The sequence below is a fragment of the Embiotoca jacksoni genome, unplaced genomic scaffold (genome assembly GCF_022577435.1).
Source record: "Embiotoca jacksoni isolate LCO1_2020_lvr unplaced genomic scaffold, fEmbJac1.0.p SCAF_10, whole genome shotgun sequence".
NCBI classification, from domain to species: Eukaryota; Metazoa; Chordata; class Actinopteri; family Embiotocidae; genus Embiotoca; species Embiotoca jacksoni.
The window spans coordinates 2,934,492-2,955,230 of record NW_027185230.1 but is presented as its reverse complement, the minus strand read 5'-3'; positions in this window follow the sequence as shown (position 1 = coordinate 2,955,230).

Genomic DNA, 20,739 nt, shown 5'->3' with positions numbered 1-20,739 from the left:
ACACAGATAAAACCGTGTTACTCCATTTAAGTAATTACGAAAGAACTAATTACAAATATAATTCAAAATTGAATCATTTGTATGTATGTAATGTAAGGATGACAGGATAAATCAAATGTGCGCAAGCTTATGTGAACCAATCAGGAGCCTCGCTGCAGCATTCTTAACCACCTCCAACCATGATACACAGTAAGTGCCTGGCCCACACCAGCATACAACAATTTACAGTACTCCAACCTTTAAGTCATAAAAGGTCATGTGACCTTCTCAAGGTTACATTTAGGAATTCAAAATAATACCCAAGTTCTTTACATCAGTTTAGGGTGTAATAGAACTGAGTTTTATTAAGATTGAGGGAGAAAATATCAGTCTAAACCCTGCATCTTCCTCAGCCTTGAGTGAGAGTCTAACCACAGTGGTAGTAGATCACTGAATGTCTGTAGGAGTCATTTTTGGACATCAGTAGTTTTTGTAACGAATTTATCAACAAACCACTTCTTTGTTTTACAGTATGGAGATTGGTTGGATTGAAAAAAGCACAAATGCCATTTCTACCCACTGAGGGAATTTGTGTCATTCAGATGGTAATGTAAGCAATGTGAGGAGTAGTATTGTACAGTAAAATGTGTTGAGAGTTAGCAGCGTACTTATATGCACACCTGCTGATTGCTGCTCAGAATAACCTATGTGGTTGTTGAGTTTGGCATTTTCAAACCGTTAAAAGAACTACCCATCGTCGACACCTCAGTTCTTTTGAAAGAAGCTTTTCAAAGCTTTTGTGCTGTCTGTAGAACATGTTTAATGGAACGTGTAAGGGCCACATGGGCAGAAAGAGGTCTGCAAACGGTCAAGGATTTCAGGAAGAAGATTGCAATCCCTTAGAAGATAGTGATCTGAAATGCTGGTGCAGTGGTCAGATTCGCAGCACACTGAGTTTGTTGTAATGCTCACAGAGAAGCTGGAGGATTCAGCAGAGGAAGCTTATGTTGTCTAAGGTTACAGCTGAGAGGCAAGAAAAGGAGTTGTGAAAGGAGGTTGGGGCATGTGGCTCAGTTGAAGGAACACTATATTTACCTGCTGAACCTTTTTGCTGTGTTGTGGGTTTAATTCCGTTACATGTCAGTGAGGGGACGTGAGCAGTTGATTACAGCAGTGACACAACCAATTAATTCTTAATTCAATCAACTTAATGTACCGTAATAACTTGAATTACCTATCAGGCATACTGTACCCTTGGGACTTCATCTGCTGTTCCCCGGGTTATGCGAAAAGATCCAGTTTGTGTGAAGTTATGATTTCGTCAAGGAAATATATTTACATAGTTGTGTTTCAGAAGAAAACAAACATCCAAATACCATTACAAATTGGTGTGATGTCCAATCACACATTTACAAAAGACAAAGCTACAGGTACGTAAGGCTGATCACACAATAAATACATCCCACCAGTAGAGTCAGTATTAATAAATGGACATTTTAAACAAAAACTGTTTGATTTTAGATGGAACTCTTTGACTACTTTGCATTACTAGGTGCATTATTATTATTATTCATTTTTAGGGGCATTCCCGTCACCTTCCGGCATATTAGTGACACATTAGTACCAGGCCCTAGTAAAATTAAGGACAACTTTTTGATTTTTTTTTTTTTATATGATTCAGTGACTTTGAAATTCAAAAATCATGACCCATTCCTGTTGGTAATATTTCACATGTTGCCATTGACAGTAAAAACAAATTAACTAGTGAGCACAGAAATGAACTAAACTAATACTTGCAGGTTAAATGAACAACTACAGGTATGATGTTAGAATAATAATTAATACTAGGGATTTATCAACATTTGAAAAGGTGAAAGACAGTGAGTAAACATTTTCAGCAGTCAAAAGATAGAATAATTATCAAACATGAATGAATGAATTTTTTAAGTACCTAGCAAAAAGTAATTCACAAACAGTTGAAATAATTAGAAAAAAGTATACTATTTTTAACAGTTTTAAAATGGTCAGAAATTGTAAATAATTAGGTTAGCTAAAAGTAATTTTAAAAGTTCAAATAATTAATTGAAAGTAATTACTAAACAAAGAAAACATTTTGCCCAAAGTAATGGTTAAAAATAAAAATAAAATTTAAAAAAATTGCAGTGGATGGCTAAACGTAAAACAATGTAATGGCTGAAAGGTCCAGCTTTTGCCATTCTACATGGTTGTAGTATGCTTTAAAATATGTTTTACTTCAGATACACTTTAAAATCAATTGAAATAATCCCACTTTAAAGAGGTACTTGAACTAATCTAATGGAGATGAGGTAGTAAACAGAAAAGGTTGGACATCACTGCCCTTGCTAAACTAAAAACTAACAAAAGCCTTGTGCATCCGTTTTTTATTTATATCATTTTGACAAAAGTATGTTTTTGTTGTTACTACCTGCAATGAAAATGATTATCTATGTTAATATATTTGATTTCAATTAAAGCGTAGCGGTCATGACCACACTTCAAACTCAGCTCGTTGATGTCCTGATGATTTTGCTTGCTCGCGAAAGTACTCACTGAAAAAAACAACAGCAAGGGCCTTATTTTACAGTAGCACTGAGAGAAATGGTGACATATGATTGTGATGTCATGGTTTGATCAGGCCTCTTACAAACAGCACTTGTTGACAGACCTAAGCAAAGTGAATAATCTTCCCAATGTGCCAGCTCAACAATCTCTATTGACTCTCAATTTGAGAGCAGATTCAGTTAGTCTCAGTAATATGACAAGATGGATAAGTGGATGGCTGTTATAGAGCTGTGTTGATGGTTGCAGTCCCCAAACAGGAAGATGCTTTGAAGTGACAGGATATTTCTTGAATAAGAATCCAATGTCGCTGTCAGTGGCAGTTTATCAAACCCACTTACCACTGTAGTCAAGTAAATTGAACATGCTGTCAAATCCTGCAAATGCAGCAAGTGTCGGGGTTTAAAGCTTGAATGGTACATTTAGTCATTATTAATAGCTTGTGGAAAATCTGAGATCATAGAAGTGATTCCCAATACACAAAGATTGACACACAATGGGATCTCTCTGCGCTATAATCTCTGCCATAAACAATGAATTTCAGGATCATTCAAGAATCCACAATAAATTCCAAACTCTGACCGTGTGTATATATGTGTGTGCTTGTGTAAATACTGTTTTTGGTCACAGTTAGCATTTTATTATGTTTATACAGTTTGTCTCCAAAGCACAGCTACAGTAATGAGTGGTGACAGACTTAGAATCTACAGTCATGCTAGTGGCACAGAAAACCACAGCTAAATAATATAGTCAGCATGCTAAAAAGCCCACAATTGCAATGCTAACATGGTAAAGCAGGCATAATGTAATAGTGTAATAATATTCACCATCTTAATTCAGTGTTGATTAGCTAATCAGCACTTAAAAACTACAACAGAGTCTGATGGGAATGTCACTGATTCTGTGTTTGATATTAAACTGAACGTATTATACAAATTAAATATTTGACCTGATCACAGTGCTAGATGAGTATCAAAGTTATTCAAATGTTTTCAGATGGGAACATGAATTAACCTGCCAGATGGCTTGTTACACAGAACTGGCTGAACATTTTGCCCTCCGTCGTGCAATACTTGGCAAGTGATTGATGAACCATCTCTATCACCATCTTTCATGCTCTAGCTTCAACCAATTAGATCGTTGTTTTCGAATGAAATTGCCCCCATTGTTGTGATTGTTGCCTGTAGCTGCCAGTAGATACTCACAGGACACTGACTGGTCAGAACCGCTGTGGTTCGGCCACAAGTGCATAACTTGTCGCCTGACGAGATGGATTCTCACGTGATCTCACCAATCCATCTGCCTTGAGAAGTAAGATGTAAATTTATATACCATGGAAATCTGTTTGGTTGCACAATTGTCTACAACATGGTGGTGCCAGAGGAAGATTCGTGATGACCAATGTCAGTAAGATTCACCCTATGGGAGCCATGTGTGTCTACAAAGGTTGAGTTCAAACTCTGACGACCATTGACATGGCACCAACATGGCTAAAAACAGGGAGAATTTGGAGATGAAAGGAAAACTATGCTCTATAATAACTTGGGTTTTCATTTCCTATCTCCAGGAATCAGTTCTGTTGACATGCATGGTCAGACAATCATACAGACTGTATTATACAGAAATAGCAATTTATCTGAGGAAAAATAAAAATCAAAAGTGAGTATTGCTGTAATGGCAGTAATCCCTTATGGTGCAATTAAGGCAGTAAGCAGCAGTTTAAAGCTTAACCAAAAAAAAAACAATGTTTTGATGGATGTTAAACAATGAACAATTTGGTTTGAAATTTCACTGTTCATCTTTGTTTTCTCCATCGAATATATTTGACTGACTCTGAATTTAGATTTGTATCTGTATAAATGTCTGAATGCTTGAGTGTGTTATGTTTATAATAACATCTGTTATACCAGTGCTGTGGCACTGCCATTACATCAACTATATAATAAAATTATTAACCTTTAGTTTCATACACTTTAAAACATGAAACTGTTGTTCGTTTAAGCTGAAACAGTTAATGTATCACCTAGAAACAGAATGGTTTCCTTGTATTTCCCTCACTGGTTTGCTTTGTTTGTGAGCTTTGGCTGAAGATAGTTGCACATAACCACATAGTCCACCTGGGCTGTTGTTGTGTGAAGGACACATGACCTTAACTCCCACTTTCTCTCATTGTCTACGTTGTGCTACAAATCTCACTCGCAATTAACCTGATTTAGTTGATTTAGTTGCCTTTTCCATCTGTGTTTGCAGTGCCGATTTTTCTAAAGGATTTTTGCAAACTTAAACCGTTTTCTGCAAAAGACGACATTTTGAATTTGCTTGAGTCATAGTACCAACATCAGAGGATGACTCCAAAGTGGAGCCAGCGGTTTCTTTTTGTTTTGGATGTGACAAACACAGCATTACAGCAACAGCTGTTGCATAAGCCTTTCTGCTCTTTAAATAAATGGACATATTCCAGCCTATGCAATTTACTTGTCTGGGTGACACAGCGGGAGACAATGAGCTTTCCAGCCAAAACTTAGGCCCGTTCTATTGGAGAGAGATGAAGCAAAGAGGACAGTTGAGTTTTAGATGCTCTGCTGATTGATGCAAACCAGTCCATAAAGATTTAAAAAGCTGAAAAAAATGCTCAACGCTTGTGACTGGTTCATAGGGGGTTGTTTGTGAAAGTAAGTACTGTCACCTATATAGCGGCTTTCTTTTTTTCAAGGATGGCTTGAGCTGTCTGTCTTTGTGTCAGCCAGTAAACGGTAAATGGATTGCACGTACAGTGTATTGTGACTTTTTACTTTCAAGGTCTACATGTGAAATTCAATTCTTATGACCCAGGTTTATGTTTTCACTTATCTTAACATCTAGATACAGTAGATTGCCACAACATTTGACAAAATTAGGGACGGGTAGTCCAAGCAAAAATACTAATCAAAATTCGTTCTGAATTATTAGAGTATTAATTGACTATTAGACTTATGAAAACCAGTCAAATTATTTTTTTGTTTGTTTGTTTTACTGTGCCTTTACATTATCATCATTATCATCCCACACAGGATCATACATTTATGAGAATATTGAATGTGAAGAATATTAAACAAGCAAACTCAGTGTCAATGGCAGTGCAAGTGACAATGAAATATTTAATACCATTTAATGTTGAATAAAGTCCTGTGAGGATTGGGAGATGATGATACTTCAAATGTAGCTCTCGCAAGACGCTTTTGTGCATCAGAAAATTCCAAGCGCTGGGTAGAAGTATGGATGAAAGTAGGGAAACATAAACACTGCATGCTTCCAAGGATGGCTCAATGTATGAGAAACAGCTCTTATCTCAGATTTCAGTGTTAGATGCTGTCAAGGCAGGAAAAACAGGCACAGAGAGGTGTGTAGATGAGCATGGGCTTTTCTATTTGGTGCTGGATATAGCACTGAACACAGCTGCTGAAAGATTTCGGCAGTTGACGTGGATAGCATCTGATTTATGGCATAATATGGCTAGGGAGTTGGATTTGTTTTTAACATTAACAGTATGTTGAAACATTGATCGCCATACTAATGGGGTTTGGTTGCTGTATATGGGCAAGATAAAACTGCCCTTGTGACTTATCCCGAAGGAAACGGTGAATAAGTGAAGTTTAGAGAAAATGATCATTCAATTTGATCCCATTGCTTGTATCAACCCCATTTACATCAGTTTTTGTTTTCAGAAAACAAGCTGCTAACAAACAACTGTGTACAATTGGGCCAAGTCACAATAGGTACTGATTACAACCAATTATCTAATGATAGCATGACAAAGCTTGTTAACCATGAAACTACAGCTTTGCAAAATGTCAGTTTTTAAATATTTCTCCTTAGAATTTTAGGAACATACCATGATCCTCTGAAGGGAAATATTAGCCATAATGGGAAATACTTACTAATACTAAGTTAAGACTAACTACGTCCATGAATGGCACATGATAGTTATACTCTATTTATCCAGTCATCCATCCATTTTCTCCCACTTGTCTGGGGTCCCTTTTACCAGCAACAATTACCAGCTCCTTCTGAGGGTTCCCAGGCCAGAAGAGTTATATAATCCCTCCAATGTGTTCTAGGTCTACTCTGGCGTCTCCCACCAGCTGGATGTGCCGGAAAACCTCCAATGGGAAGCATCCTAATCAGATGCCCGACCCACCTCAGCTGACTTCTTCCAATTCGAAGGAGCAGCGAATTTACTCCGAGCTCCCTTAGGGTCTCTAAGGCTGAGCTTCCCACCAGAGGAAACACATTTAAACCACTTGTTTCCGGGATCTCATTCTCTCAGTCAGCACCCAAAGCTCATGACCATAAGTGAGGGTCAGAACATAGAGTCATTGGTAAATTGAAAGCTTTGCCTTTCAGCTTTGCTCATTCTTCACCACAATGGTGTGGCACAATGCCTGGTTTACTGCTGAAGCCACACCGATCTGTCTGTCAATCTCCTGCTCCTTCCCACCTTCACTCCTGACAAAGACCCCAAGATACTTATTCACATGGACCAAGATTTATCCAAAGGGAGCAATCTGACAGAGAACCATGGCCTCAGACTTGTGGGTGCGGATATCCATTCTGCTCCACTGTATCAATGATAATCCAGGATCATTCACACTGCATAAAGCTGCTCTGTCTTTACATAGGGAATCTAAGTATTGAAGATATGTTACGTAATCTAACTGACGACTGGATTTTAGGTTTTTAATATTCATAGAAAATTGACAACTTTGCTTTACAAATTTTCCATTTATTGGGGTTTAATCTTTGATTTTACAGCATAGTATGGTAGACTACAGTACAAGTCAACAACAAAATCCAACTGAACAAACTAATAAGGCAAACATCATTACCACTGATACTTGTCATTCCTTAAATAGTTTGAGCTGCTTTCTTTGGGGCAGAGGCACAGACTTCCCAGAGCCAGGAGTTGGACATTAAACAATTCCCTTTTAGTATATAAATCACTTTATAGTCATTAGTTTTGCACCCTTTGTAGTTACCCAGCAGACTTTGTGTAATTGTCATGCCGTCTTACTTTTTAACTTTGTGTCAGGTTTTACGTGTTTGGGTTTTACGTACTGTTTCATAATGTCTATATTGTAATGATGTGTCACTTGGTCTAAATGATAGTATATTCATGGAACCCTTAGGGGGTCATGGTGGGGATTTCCTTTCAGAACTACTTTTGCATTCCCTTAAAATGTTTACATTTGCTACGATTATTATAAGTAGTGGGGGTGTAGGTCCATTTTCCTTATAATATGCAGAAAAACTGTACAGATACTAGTTAAATAATGATGTGACCCTATATAGTATGCATTTATTGTTTATTCCTCTTCCAAAATCCATGCTGCAACAGTAGACAGACACAAGCTGTAAAAACAGTCGCAGCTGAATGGTGCAGCAGAATGAGCTGGGTCAAGCTGTGAGTCTGGATATGATTACTGCTCAAATTTCGGCTGCATTTGTGGTTGAATCCATGCTGCTTTTAGATATGACTTTCTTAACTGTAACTACACTTTACTGGTCTTACTAACATTTGCCATAAAAACATTGTTATGCAACACAGGATTTGAACCCACGGAATTTCTATCAGATATGACAGATGTGTTTCCAATTCACCACGGGTGTTCAGAAATACTGTGGCTTCAATCTAACACTCAGCCACCACAATGATGTCAGCTCACTGCACGCACACAACCCCTCAATGTAGTTAGTGTTGCACCCATTAGAAACTAATGTTTCACAGCCGGAACCAAAGCATAGCTATTGCTATGGCCACAATCACAGAGGCAGCATCATTTCATGGCTGCGGTGATAATCTCAGACAGCCTGTCTCAATCAGCCTTGGCAGCAGTAGGTGAGAGAGCAGGGTGAACTAGCTCCTCTTGTACTTTCAAACTGCAATAGTAAATACTTTTTTGTAACAGGGTATCATAGTGCACTACGCTTTATGAGAAATGAGAAATTTAATTATCCTCTTTATTCTCTGTCACAGTTGGATGGACTTTCTTCCAGTGAAGAAAAAATAGCCACCTTGTGTTATTCTTCAAAAAAACTCCAGTGTTGAAGCTGGAAAACTACCTCATTTATTTTCTCTGATTTAAGTCTAGCAACCTTGAGATGATCCAGTAACTGCTTAACCTTAGATATCCCTCATGTACCCACTAATGTTGACAGAACTAGTTTCAGGTACTTTGCACCATTCAAACGAAATGAACTGCAAACTACCGTGAAATAGTCTTACATTCCCCTTGGAGATGTGAAAGCTATATTATCAAACTGTTTCTCAGATTCTTGTAACATCGTTTTTTTTTTTTTAAGTCCTCATTTATTGTGCAATTATGCTGTTTTAGCTTTGCTGTCAGCACCGTGAACACCTGTGTCAGAGAAGGAGGTCATGTGACAGAATTAAAACGTTGAAAAAGACTGCATAGGGAGGAGGCTGGGGGTGGTCGGGTGGAACAAACACAGGACTTTGACCGATGGTGCATATATATGTGAGATGCCGACGGGTTGCGACAAAACAGCAGCATTTAACGCCCAAAGATGAGAACAAGCTTTTTGAAATTGTATTTTTCTTTTAAATCTTCTTTCCTAACATATCAATTCACTTTGGTCTATCTTATTTATCTATCTTATTTGGTCTATCTGGAAGCTTATTATCCTCATATGGGACAATGAAAACTGAACTAAGATTTTGCTGGGGTTTTTTTGTTGTTGTTTTTTGTTAAATATCCATTCATTGCATCTTCACCACCCCATGACTCAGTACAATGGGGAAATATTTTATCATTGATATCAATTCAGGACTTGGATAATGACTGGAGACAAGCCTTGGGACCCGGACACTGCCCGCTTGCTGTGTGCATGGTTGTGCTGCAGCAATAAACCACTTTAGTGTGTTGTATATTTTTGTTTGTTTTTGTTTGTTTGTCTGGAGATAATTTCGCTTTTTAAGAAATAATACAATTGGAGCAATACAAGGTTATTTAGTATAATTTATTTTAAAAACAGATGGAACATGGTTCTTGAAAGTGTTGGTAGAACCTACAAACAAATATGTATCATGTTTAAACAGACCTTTGGCAAAGAAACTACTTTGTCTACAGCACTCTGGCTCCTGATGAGCTCAGGATCTCTCAGCTACTCAAAAAGTAATGAAGCTTGAGTGCGTTGTCCTGTTGTGCATTTGATAAATCAATGCTCCTAATCGTTCACTTGGAATAAATCTGGTCCCTTGATTGTTTCTCTCAAATAGCATTAACGAAAACATTCACACGTTGACAGAATATACAACTCTAAGCCTACAATTACACGGATCTAATTCCCAGACACAGAGTTCTCCATCATACAGTGAATAGTGAAATGTAGTTAAGGAATTTATAGTGCTATTTGAAGCTGGGTGACTTGTGTTACATTTCAGTGAAGTCAATACTATGGAGAAAGCCTTGACAACAAAATGCACTCACCCTGTAATTGCCTCTTCGTTAACATGCTTCCCAGATAGATTATAATTTCCGAAGTAGTGAATAAACTTTCAGAATTCAGCAGTTCATTGTGCAAAGCAAAACTTGTGCATGAACTGGAAGGCTCTATCTGATGCACATCCCCGAGATTGATGTATCTAATTAGGGGTGGGAATGTGCTTTTCTAAATAGTTTTTTTTTTTTTTTTTTAAACACAAAAGAAACAACAGCCTTTGAGTGTGTACATGAAACCCCTTATTCAAGGAGAAATTATACTAATGGTTCTCTCAATAATTCTATGAAAACCATACAGTTTATTCACTTTTACTGTTAAATTGGGTGGTGACACATGATAAGCATTTCAGCTAAAGATGTAATTTATCTTCTTTTATTGCATTCATCAAACATGTAGTGGGTTTATTAAGAATGTGAAACTATCTGAATATTGTACAGAACAAATGTGTTTCTGGAGCAGATACAAGATTAATTATTTTTTTTATGTCCTGTGTCCTTTCTTTTCTGGTGTGTGTGTGTGTGTGTGTGTGTGTGTGTGTGTGTGTGTGTGTGTGTGTGTGTGTGTGTGTGTGTGTGTGTGTGTGTGTTTGATTGTAAGGAAGGTGTAACCACTTACATCGATAAATAGTTAATGGTTAGGAAACTGAAATTCCAAGGACTACATCTGCTTCTAAATGAAATAAATTTAAGGGCACACATAGAAGTTTAGTGTTTACTGGACACACGTGTGCAATAGCACATACCAGCAAAATCACACATTGGTCCATGTCTACTAGACACAAAGGATACTGTTTAAAATTAAAAAACTAAGTCAATTTTTTTTGTGTGTGTGGGCAGACAGTGTATAAAACACTACAGCGCTCTTAATTTTAAATAAGGGCTTTTAATTTGAAATATTACAGGAAGTCACTGAATTTGCCCAGCCAATGTTGACTCAATCAGTCATCTAGTAGAATTCAACTGAGCAACAATGTAACACTGGTTCACTTAGTGGGAGGCTTTTATTGTGGACTAGATACAGGTAACATATTACCACTTCACAGTTGTCTTTTCTTCAGCTGATACGTTACGTATGCAACCAACGGTTGTGGTAGGTTGTCATCTGTACCCACACACTGTGCTCCTACATTATTTTTCTAAATCGGACATATCTATTTTTTAGGCACATATGCAAGTAAAATACTCGCACTGTAGAGCCCTGCAGACACGCACACAATGAAAGATATCTAAACCCTTGCAGTGTCCTTAAAAGTTAATGCTTTATTTCTTATTGTTCATAAATATTTAAAGTCATAGTTTTATCCCATCCTTATGTGAATACATATTCATAAACCTGCACACATACAAATAAAAATATTATTCTTCCAGCAAAAGTGATGCTTATTTTTGTGGGCAATAATGCATATTATAAATTGGTTGCTGGCTGTCGCCTCTGATTGGCCAGGAAACAGGCAGCAGCCTCCAGAAGTGCGTTGTTATTTTGGATGTTAATGCTGTATAAATATTATAGGATTGCTAACCTGCACTTCAGAGGGTTCCAGCTTTTTAGAAACAGAAAAAAGGCTAGAGCCTCTTGGCATGAAAGAATCATATCTATAAAGAACCAACAGAAGAGAAATATACGTAAACAAAAAGATGGAGATACACGACGACATATGTGATGACACACATGCAAATTCTTGCATCTAAGCAAAGCAGATTTATACAGTGAGCTCTTACTGCATTGTTGTTGTTTTTTTTCTTTTTGGGAGAAACTAGCAGGGGACAGAGGAACTCCCGATAGCCTGGAGGAGATGGTGGGCACAGCTTAACACAGTGGATTTCTTGGCTGAGGATGACTACCTCCTGCCAAAATAGCAATGTATTTCAAGCTAAGGGACACAGCACGAAGCATTACATGTTTTGATCTCTCTTTTTTGGAATCGCCTTGTGAGCAAAAAACCTGAATCTGACTCATTTCATAATGAACTTCTCAATTTTAGCATGAACTTATACTACAGCATAATTTTATCTTTAATGAGAAAGATTGCAACACCCTTCATGCAATTTTGGAAGTCTTTCTCAGAGTGGATTATTACCTCCATCAATCCACAACTAATGTGGTTCAGTCATTGAACACTTTTTTTTTTTTTTTTTTTTTTTTAAACACATTTTTAGATATAAACTTTAAAGTTGGGAAAAGACTGATGTTACCGTTGGCAAACAAAATCTATTTACATTTTGTGGGGGTATTATTTATTAAAAATGCTAATTGGGTAAATTTACCTGCCAAGTTGGATTAAAGCAATAGGCAAAAACAGAGGCTGTGTTTGCTTTGATTTTAGAAAAGTTCAAAGGCATTGAAAATCCCTCCAAAGCAGCTTTTTGAGCACACTGTTGCTTTTATAAAACACCCCACTGAAAGAGAGAGAAAATACATGTTTTTATAATTTATTGATTTATTTAATAAATCCAACCTTGCTGTGATCTGGTTACCTGTCCAGTGGGTGTTTTCTTCTTTCTGAATTTTGCATGCTGGGATGGACCACAGGCTTATTTTGACAGGTCACTTATATTTACAACTGTGAGGAAATACACTGTCCTGTTAGTTGCTGGTGCAGGAATGCCACTAGAACAAGTAATACTACTTCTAATAATAAGCACCACTGTCTTTGCTACCAACATTAATCAAGGATACCGGTAACTGGAACAATGTACACTGAACGCCTACACTCCAGTGTGAATTTTGACACCACATGGTGATTTAGTTTTCGTGTTTTGACTAGAATATGCATTTGTTTTAGTGAAATGTAGTAGTCAATAAAACCTAAAAACACTAGTCCTGTTTGCATTCGTTACATTTTACTCTCATGTTTGCATTTTTATACGGCAATCATCATCTTTCTTTGCAATTACCATGGTTACATGTGTTATTTTGGTCTATGTTGAGATCAGTAGAAAGGGCTCAGTCCCTTTGCTGTGCAGATACAACAGATGGACTCTCCTCAGTCAATCCAGTTAACATTGTTCGAGCAGAAGTGCTCTTTACCACCGTGCTCACCTATTAGCATTGGCGTTAGAAGCCACTTTTTACACTGAAGAGCTGCAGCTCATTCAGAAAATGTTAGATTTCACAAATGTGGCTTGTCAGTGAATAACACGTTGAAATTGTGACTATTTTGTGTACACTCAGCTGTCTTGTACATTTTTGTTTAGCTTTTATTTATTGACGAAAAATAAAAGATTATTTTCTCAGTGTGTGTCTTGAAATTTTACTCTGTATTTAGTTTCATGAATATTTTTTGTTATAATTTTCATTGACAAAAGAAACACTACTCCACTCCCATTGGTAAATTGAATAATGCTGTCCATCACAGGCAGAAAACAGCATGAACTCCATGCAATATATTCTAGCTGCTCTAAATCCTGGTACAGCAGCTAACTAATACCATCAACTCAAATTCAACTCGGCTCGGCTCGACTCGCCTCTCTACAAACCCCTCTTTGCTTGGGACACAATCAGGTATTACTTAGCTTGCCTGCACTTATCTCACCCAGTGCTCCACATCACAAATGCACTTAGGACAAATTTAGCAGAGTTCTAGCACACAGTTCCAGTCAAAAAAATCAGCATCACCAACACACTGCCCCCCTCCATCTCACCATTGCGACACCTTGCTGATGCCCTCAGGAGAAGCCTCAGAGAAAAACACTGCTGAAACCCACAAGGACAGCAATTGCAGTGTGATACCCGCAGGGTCTCTGTCTCTCTACAAACACTCCAGCCAATATCTCCTTCACCTGGCACGTCACAGCATGACCGCTGTGTGCGTAAGAGACACAGCTGTATTCTAAAGACAGTCGTTAAGACTTGGTGGAATGGGGGACATTCCAGGTCACTTTCAAATGAAAGATTTATTTTTTTAACCAATGATTTCATGAACCCAAATTATACCTTTCAGCATTCTGTCAGAACAAATAGGGGGTCGAATAGCTATCATTGAGGCAGATTCAATTAATTGTGGAGGATTTGACCTTGGAAACGTATGATCTTTGAATACCCTGCTTTCACCCTGAACTTTTGTAATGCAAAATATATTGTAGGGCAGGGATCTACAACCAGTTGCTCACAAGCTACCAGTTGAGTGTGTGTTTAGTATCAATTTGTTATTGTTCACTTAAAATAAGCATATTCAGTTGGTTTGGTGGAGCTCAGCTATGTGAATACATGTTACAGCTACTTGTTTTTATTTGTATTTTGTCAAAGTAGCTCTCAGGGAAAAACAAGGTTGGAGACTCCTGTTGGAGGCTGCTTGGACAGATTTCATTGTTTCTTAAAATTTTCAGAACTAGCCTCATGCATGATATATTATGAGAGAATAATCCTAAATGGAGATTTCAACATCCTTTCCAAATCACAACTTGTCACTTGTCAGTTTGGTGCAGGTGTCCACAAATCTATAACTTGGATTCATCAGGAAATATAACGTTTTTTCCATTTTTCTCTATGGAATTATGGCTTGTTTTGGCCTACCTAATGCTTGCCTTGTTTTCTCTTGGGATAAGTTGCCTGCTACTCGTCCTGCAAGACCACTATGGCATAACAATGGCTGCAGGTAGATTCACCTGTACAAGCCTTTGATGAGTTGATGAAATCTGAACATTGCTTCAATGGAAGGCTACAACTCAGGAAAATCTGATTGTTTGTTCAAAGGGAGAAAGAAACAATGCAAAATCATCTTCATTTTACAAGGTGTAACTTCTTGGGTATTTAAATATTTCTGAATCCTCAAATGGTCTGATTATTTCCAGGCTTATATGGAACTATGACTGATTTTTGATGTGGCTCACTGTATTTGTCAAGGTTTATCACAGAGATAATTCAAAAGAACTGCTCTGCCACTCTGCAGCAGAACTATCCATGGCCCTGATTTTCTCAACCAGATGTCCATTGTAAACATTTACCATATTCTTTACACATAAAGTTACAATTAACGAAGGTTGGTTCTGGAGCCTTGAACAGTAAAAAATATCCTCAATACATTAAAATCCCCAGTTGTCAGATCCACACTTGTGAAACAAAACCTGAATAGATACTTACTGACTTGCTAATTTACCTAATCACTATATAAGTTAACAACTTGACACCGAATAATACATTTTAATCCAGCTTTACAGTGACCGGAGCTGAGGCAGGGTGATCCAAGCCAGGATGGTGCAGGTGTCCCCTTACTCCACTCCGAAGCTGCTTGGATCTGGACAGGGTCGCACAGTCGGCAGGCAAGCAGGTCTGTGGACCAATGCTAAACATGAGGGCTGGTCACCTGGTGATCTCCGTGGACCGACACAAGGCAGCGGGCAGGGTCGACTGTGTGGTATCCCGTAGATCGACCCAGGTCGACAGTGTGGTAGCCCGTGGACCGGCACAGGAATGCCAAGGCATGTCTTCTGGTTATCTCCGTGCAACTACACAGGATGGCTTCTACTCAGGTGATCTGTGATCTGTGACCTGCTGTAGTGAAGAAATTTCCCCTCGGGGATTAATAAAGTGTATAAAATCAAAATCAAATCTCCATGGATCGACACTGGACAGCTGGTAAGTACCACAAAGTAGTCCTGGCTGGTAACAACTGCCACAGGCAGAGGTCAGAACCAAAAATACAGAACCAGGTAGTTGGCCTTATTGAGGACTACAGCGTGGTACCAGGTGATCTGACATAACAGACCGACAAAGGTGGAGTGCAGGACCGGGGCTGATATACTGCCAGGCGGTGATTACTGGAATGATCCAAAGCTGTGCCAGCTAATTAGATGTGTGGTAGCGGGAGGTGTCTGGAGGCGGGCAGACAAAACACAAAAACAAAGAGGGGAAGGGACAGGAAACATGAGGAAAAGGTGAATGGGGGGAACAAAGGGAAAGACACAGGAACAGGTGAAGATTCTGACACCCATAAATTATTTTATGAATGTAAAATATGGAAAACCAAAAATTACTTGTAGCATGTGCTACTTTTTACACCCACCCTTTACCTCTCCTTTGGTGGATATTAACCTTTGTAAATACTTTTTGCATTAGGGTAGGAGTCTTTCTATTCTTGATTTAAACCACTCTCCCACACAGATTACTATACGTTTTGAGATAGTTGTAGGTTGCATTCTTGCATGGATAGCATGTCAAAGATCTATGGACATATTTCCATTGATCCTCTATAGACAGGGAACTGTGACAGCCATCTCAAAACACATGGAATTTGAATCAAGAGTTTCCCTTACCCATACAGTCCTTCCAACCTTTGATGATTGTGGCCAAACAGCTCAATTTTAATTTAGTTTCTGAACAGCACTTTTGGCTAAAACCACCCCGGTTTATCCAGATGTTGCATTGCATAATTCATATACTGACTTTGTAATGAGATGACAGGTTTCCTTATGATGACTCTTCCATGTAGACCCTGTTTGTGCATCCACACTGCACTGGGGAGTGGTGCATCACCAGAGAACCCAGAAGGTGTGCTTAGCAGAAACACAAAGAAGCAGATGTTTAACTGAAAGTTTTCCTGGTTTAAGATGAGCGTGGCGCTTCTCATTATCTCGAGATATACAGCAATGTGGGACATTTTTAAATGACACATTTAAAGGACAGAGGAGCTTAGACTGAATGGGAAGATGTCAACCTAAACTATTTTGATTCTCCTTGATAGAGTATGTCAATACATTTTAGTTTAAGACATCAAATGGTCATTTGAGGTTTCTTTTCATAGATTGAGTAACTCCACAATTTCTGACACATTATATCTTGACTTCATCTTGGCCACAGTTCCACAATTTGACTTAATTACAATTTTTTTTTTTTCAGTTCATAAAATAAAAGTAACTGTGCAATATTTGAGGATTCTTTTATTTGACCTCTTTACACTTAATAAAAAGTGTTATTTGCCCAAAGGTGTCCAATTTGGTATACAAATTAGCGCAGAATCTGCTCTCCCAAAAATTATGAATGAGCTGTGAATTAGCGCTCATACAAGCAGGGTCTCTGTTCTGCTTCTTCTTGATCTCACTGCTGCCATTGACACCATCAATCATAATATTATGTTCTGTTGTTGGCCTTTCTTGGATTGTTATCCGCTGGTTTACTCATCAGCATTGAAATCCTTGATTAGTGTGGCTGAATCCACATCAGACATACTTCATGTGTGTTGCACAAAGGAGTTGTTTTGGAACATTGCTCTTCTTGTTGTAAATGCTTCTTCTAGGCAATGTTGTCAGAGAACATATTCAACTTCTCTAGCTATGCTGATGAAACACAGCTGTACATCTCGTAGCTTAAAAGTCTAGATCTACTGAGCTACCTAACGCTATGTCTGCTTGCCATTAATAAATGAACCAGGGATAAATTGTTAAGCTAGATGATAATTTTAACTCGTGGGTACTAAATCTAAGAGTGAATTTTTCGGCAAGAGAATAGAGAATTCAGGATTGTAAGTGAGATGTCAAGGCCCTGAAGTGACTTCTGCATTTTTAATGAAGAGGAGCAACAAACGGACATTTCATCATCTTAGAAATGTTGTCAAGATGTACCCCAAAGTGACCCAAAAACACTTGTCCATGCTGTTGTAGCAATTTGACTCAGGGCATTGTAATTCCGTTTTAGGAGCTCTACGATATCAACGGAAATTGTGCGGCTCCTGCAGAGCTCTGCTGCAAGGCTTTTAACCTAAAAAGCAAGAGACCATATCACTAGTTTCATTACAGCGCTCTGTCTCTTTTTTTTTTTTTTTACTTATCTTTTAATGAATCCATCAGTTTTTTACATAGTTTTAATTGTCTTCTTTTCAATAATTTAGTGATCTCATTTTTGTTTCTCATTATTATTCATGAATTCTGTGTTGTTGTATTATAAGTTATTTTAGTATTAATCTAGTTTTTTTATGAAAAGCACTTTGAATTACTTCCACTGTATGAATTGTGTTATATTAAGAAATTGTATTTGCTTAATTGTGGGATGTACCAAAAATAGATGTCTCAGAGCCATGTCTGTTTCTTGTGCAACATAACTTCTCATACTCAACTGTTTAAGTTGATTTTCTGAGCTGAGAGCCAAGTGTGATGGAAATAGTAAATTGGAGTAAATTTTGTGGCAAAACAGCGGCATTTATTGACAGAACTCGAGGAGAGGCAAAATGACAAGTGTTAAGGTGTCTACCCAATCCATCTGTGATTTCCTACCCTCCCAGATCCACTAAAATGTTCTAAATTCCCAGATTAAGAAACACGCCTGCCTCATCCTTGAACCTCGAAACACCATTGTCTCTGTCTAAAGCCATAATAGATCTTGTCTAATGGCAACACAAAAATCAGGAAGCCACATTGACCTCATGAGCAAGGAAACCCGATGAAAAAGATAAACCTGATTGATGAATGAAAATTCTTTCACAGGTGGTATAGCAATGTTTGCTTACTGGATTTCAAGGTATCATTGTCACCTGTACTTGCATCTATGGCAACAGAGTATCAGCATCTTTTACTGGGCAGCAAGTTTTCCTCAGGCCTGGGAGACACACACACACACACACACACACACACACACACACACTGGCTGGGTGGCATAGTACCTCTCCTACACTGCACAGCTGCAGCTCACACGAGTGTGTGTCCCCACCGGCAGCATGTCTGCAGGGGCATTGCTATTGTCAGTCATTGAATAACTGAGTGGCCTTCAGTATTGATTGTTTGAGGTCTGACAAGTGTGAGCTGTAACCAGAAAGCAGGCACGTGATTTTTGTTTACCTTTGCTCAGAGCGAGATACACAAGAACAGAAGAGAGATCCCTGGGAATGCACTGCTTTTCACCTGTTCAATTATCGCCACACAATAATTAGAGCATCCAATGTATAGGATTATACAGTGACACATGTGATCACAGATCTTTTCCCTGTCTATTTTTTGCGGGGAACTGCAAATTTCCCCTTGTGGGATTAATAATAAAGTAACTATCTATCTATATGGCACGTGTTAGGCCATCCTATCTTCTTGGTTCTGTTCTTCAGTTGACGTACTGCACACACAAGTCATGACTCGCGCATGACATGCACGTCTCACGCAAGGCTGTGTGGCGCAACACACACCGAACACACACAACCATGCAGGCAGAGTGTCCGGGGACTTAGTAACACTGTTACTTCTCTTGTGCCAATCTGCTCATGTAGTCTCTTGTTTGCCAAAAATCTATGAACAAAACTTGTTTGTTGGGCCTCAGTAGCTCCAAACATAGCATTTCCAGTATCAACAGACGGTGCCTTAATCCGGTTTGTTGAAGTTATTAGAAAGAAAAAAAAAAAAAAAAAAAAAAAAATCTACAACTCCACTGTGAACTGTGTAGCATCTGCCTTCCTTAGTTTCTATGTGGTAAATGAAAGCACAGTAACACGTCCTTATCCAACCTGTTACATTTTCACAGCCAAAACAGTGGGTAGCTAATAGGTGTCAATCAGTGGTCAATGTAGCGGATTGGAAATACCTGTCATGTTGTGGAGGTGAAAGCAATAGCATATACAAATAGCTGAGGAGGAGAAGCTGCTGCCGTGTGGTTGGTTCAACTCACTGAACAGCTTCTGTAAGAAGGCAGATGCTAAAATATTTAGTTGTGGGTGTTTTTTTTTTTTTTCCATTTTTAACACATCTTAACATGACCAAGATAAAAAAAAAAAAATGTGTGAAAAGACTGAATGAAACCGAAATTAAAATTAGTCACAGTGGTGACTGCTTTGCTTTTCCTTTGGCTTGACTCGTTCTTTGAGTAGACTAGCAGTACAGCAGATCATTTAATGGCTATAGATTTCCGTCTCTTTTCTACAAACATCTATTTTTTTTGGTCTGTTGTGTGACCCTGTCTCTTTGTGTGTGCAAATATAAATGCTGTTTTCATAAAGCAATTATCAGTAACACCTCACAGCCTGCTATCTACAAAGCTGCAATGAACATGTACAAAGTTTGAATTTATTTCAATCTATCACTATATTCTACTATTTCATGTTTAACTGCGTGCTGAGAATGAAGCAAAAAGTCATCAAAATATTGCCAGCTGCAGTGTAAACATAAACACAAAGGACAGTTAGTCTCAAATCAAAATGTGCAATGGCTACGTTGTCCACAACACAAAACGCAGTAGTTTAGCTTCACACAAATTATGAAAGGCCAACATTTTTCTTTTCTACTGACCTATTTCCATGTCACGTTTACAAAGTTCTGAAGGTTTACGGATGAAAAGCGTGTGTTTAGGCTCAGGAGAAGACGAGTCACATGTGACACAGTCATGGCACTTTCACTTGCTTAGGTTTAGGAAGAAAAGCTAATTACGTTTCATAAGTTGACTTACTTATGTTAATTTAAATAAATCCATGTTGATGTTTACTTTCTCAAGGACTCGAACACTGCATGCTTGGCTGACAGTCCTGTATTTGTTTTCTCTGAGTGAAAAACAACAAACGTTTATTTACAAATTCTTTGTTTTCTTCTTCGATTCGAGCATATATTTCTGACATATACTAGAAAATTGCCATGACCACTGGTTCCATCGCAACAGCGCATACTCTATTCCTAATTGACTTCCTACTTGTAACGTTTGTTTTAAGTTTTGATTATAACCGAAACTCCCTGGTTTTATGGAAAAAGTCTCCACATCGCAAGTCATTTATTAAAACAC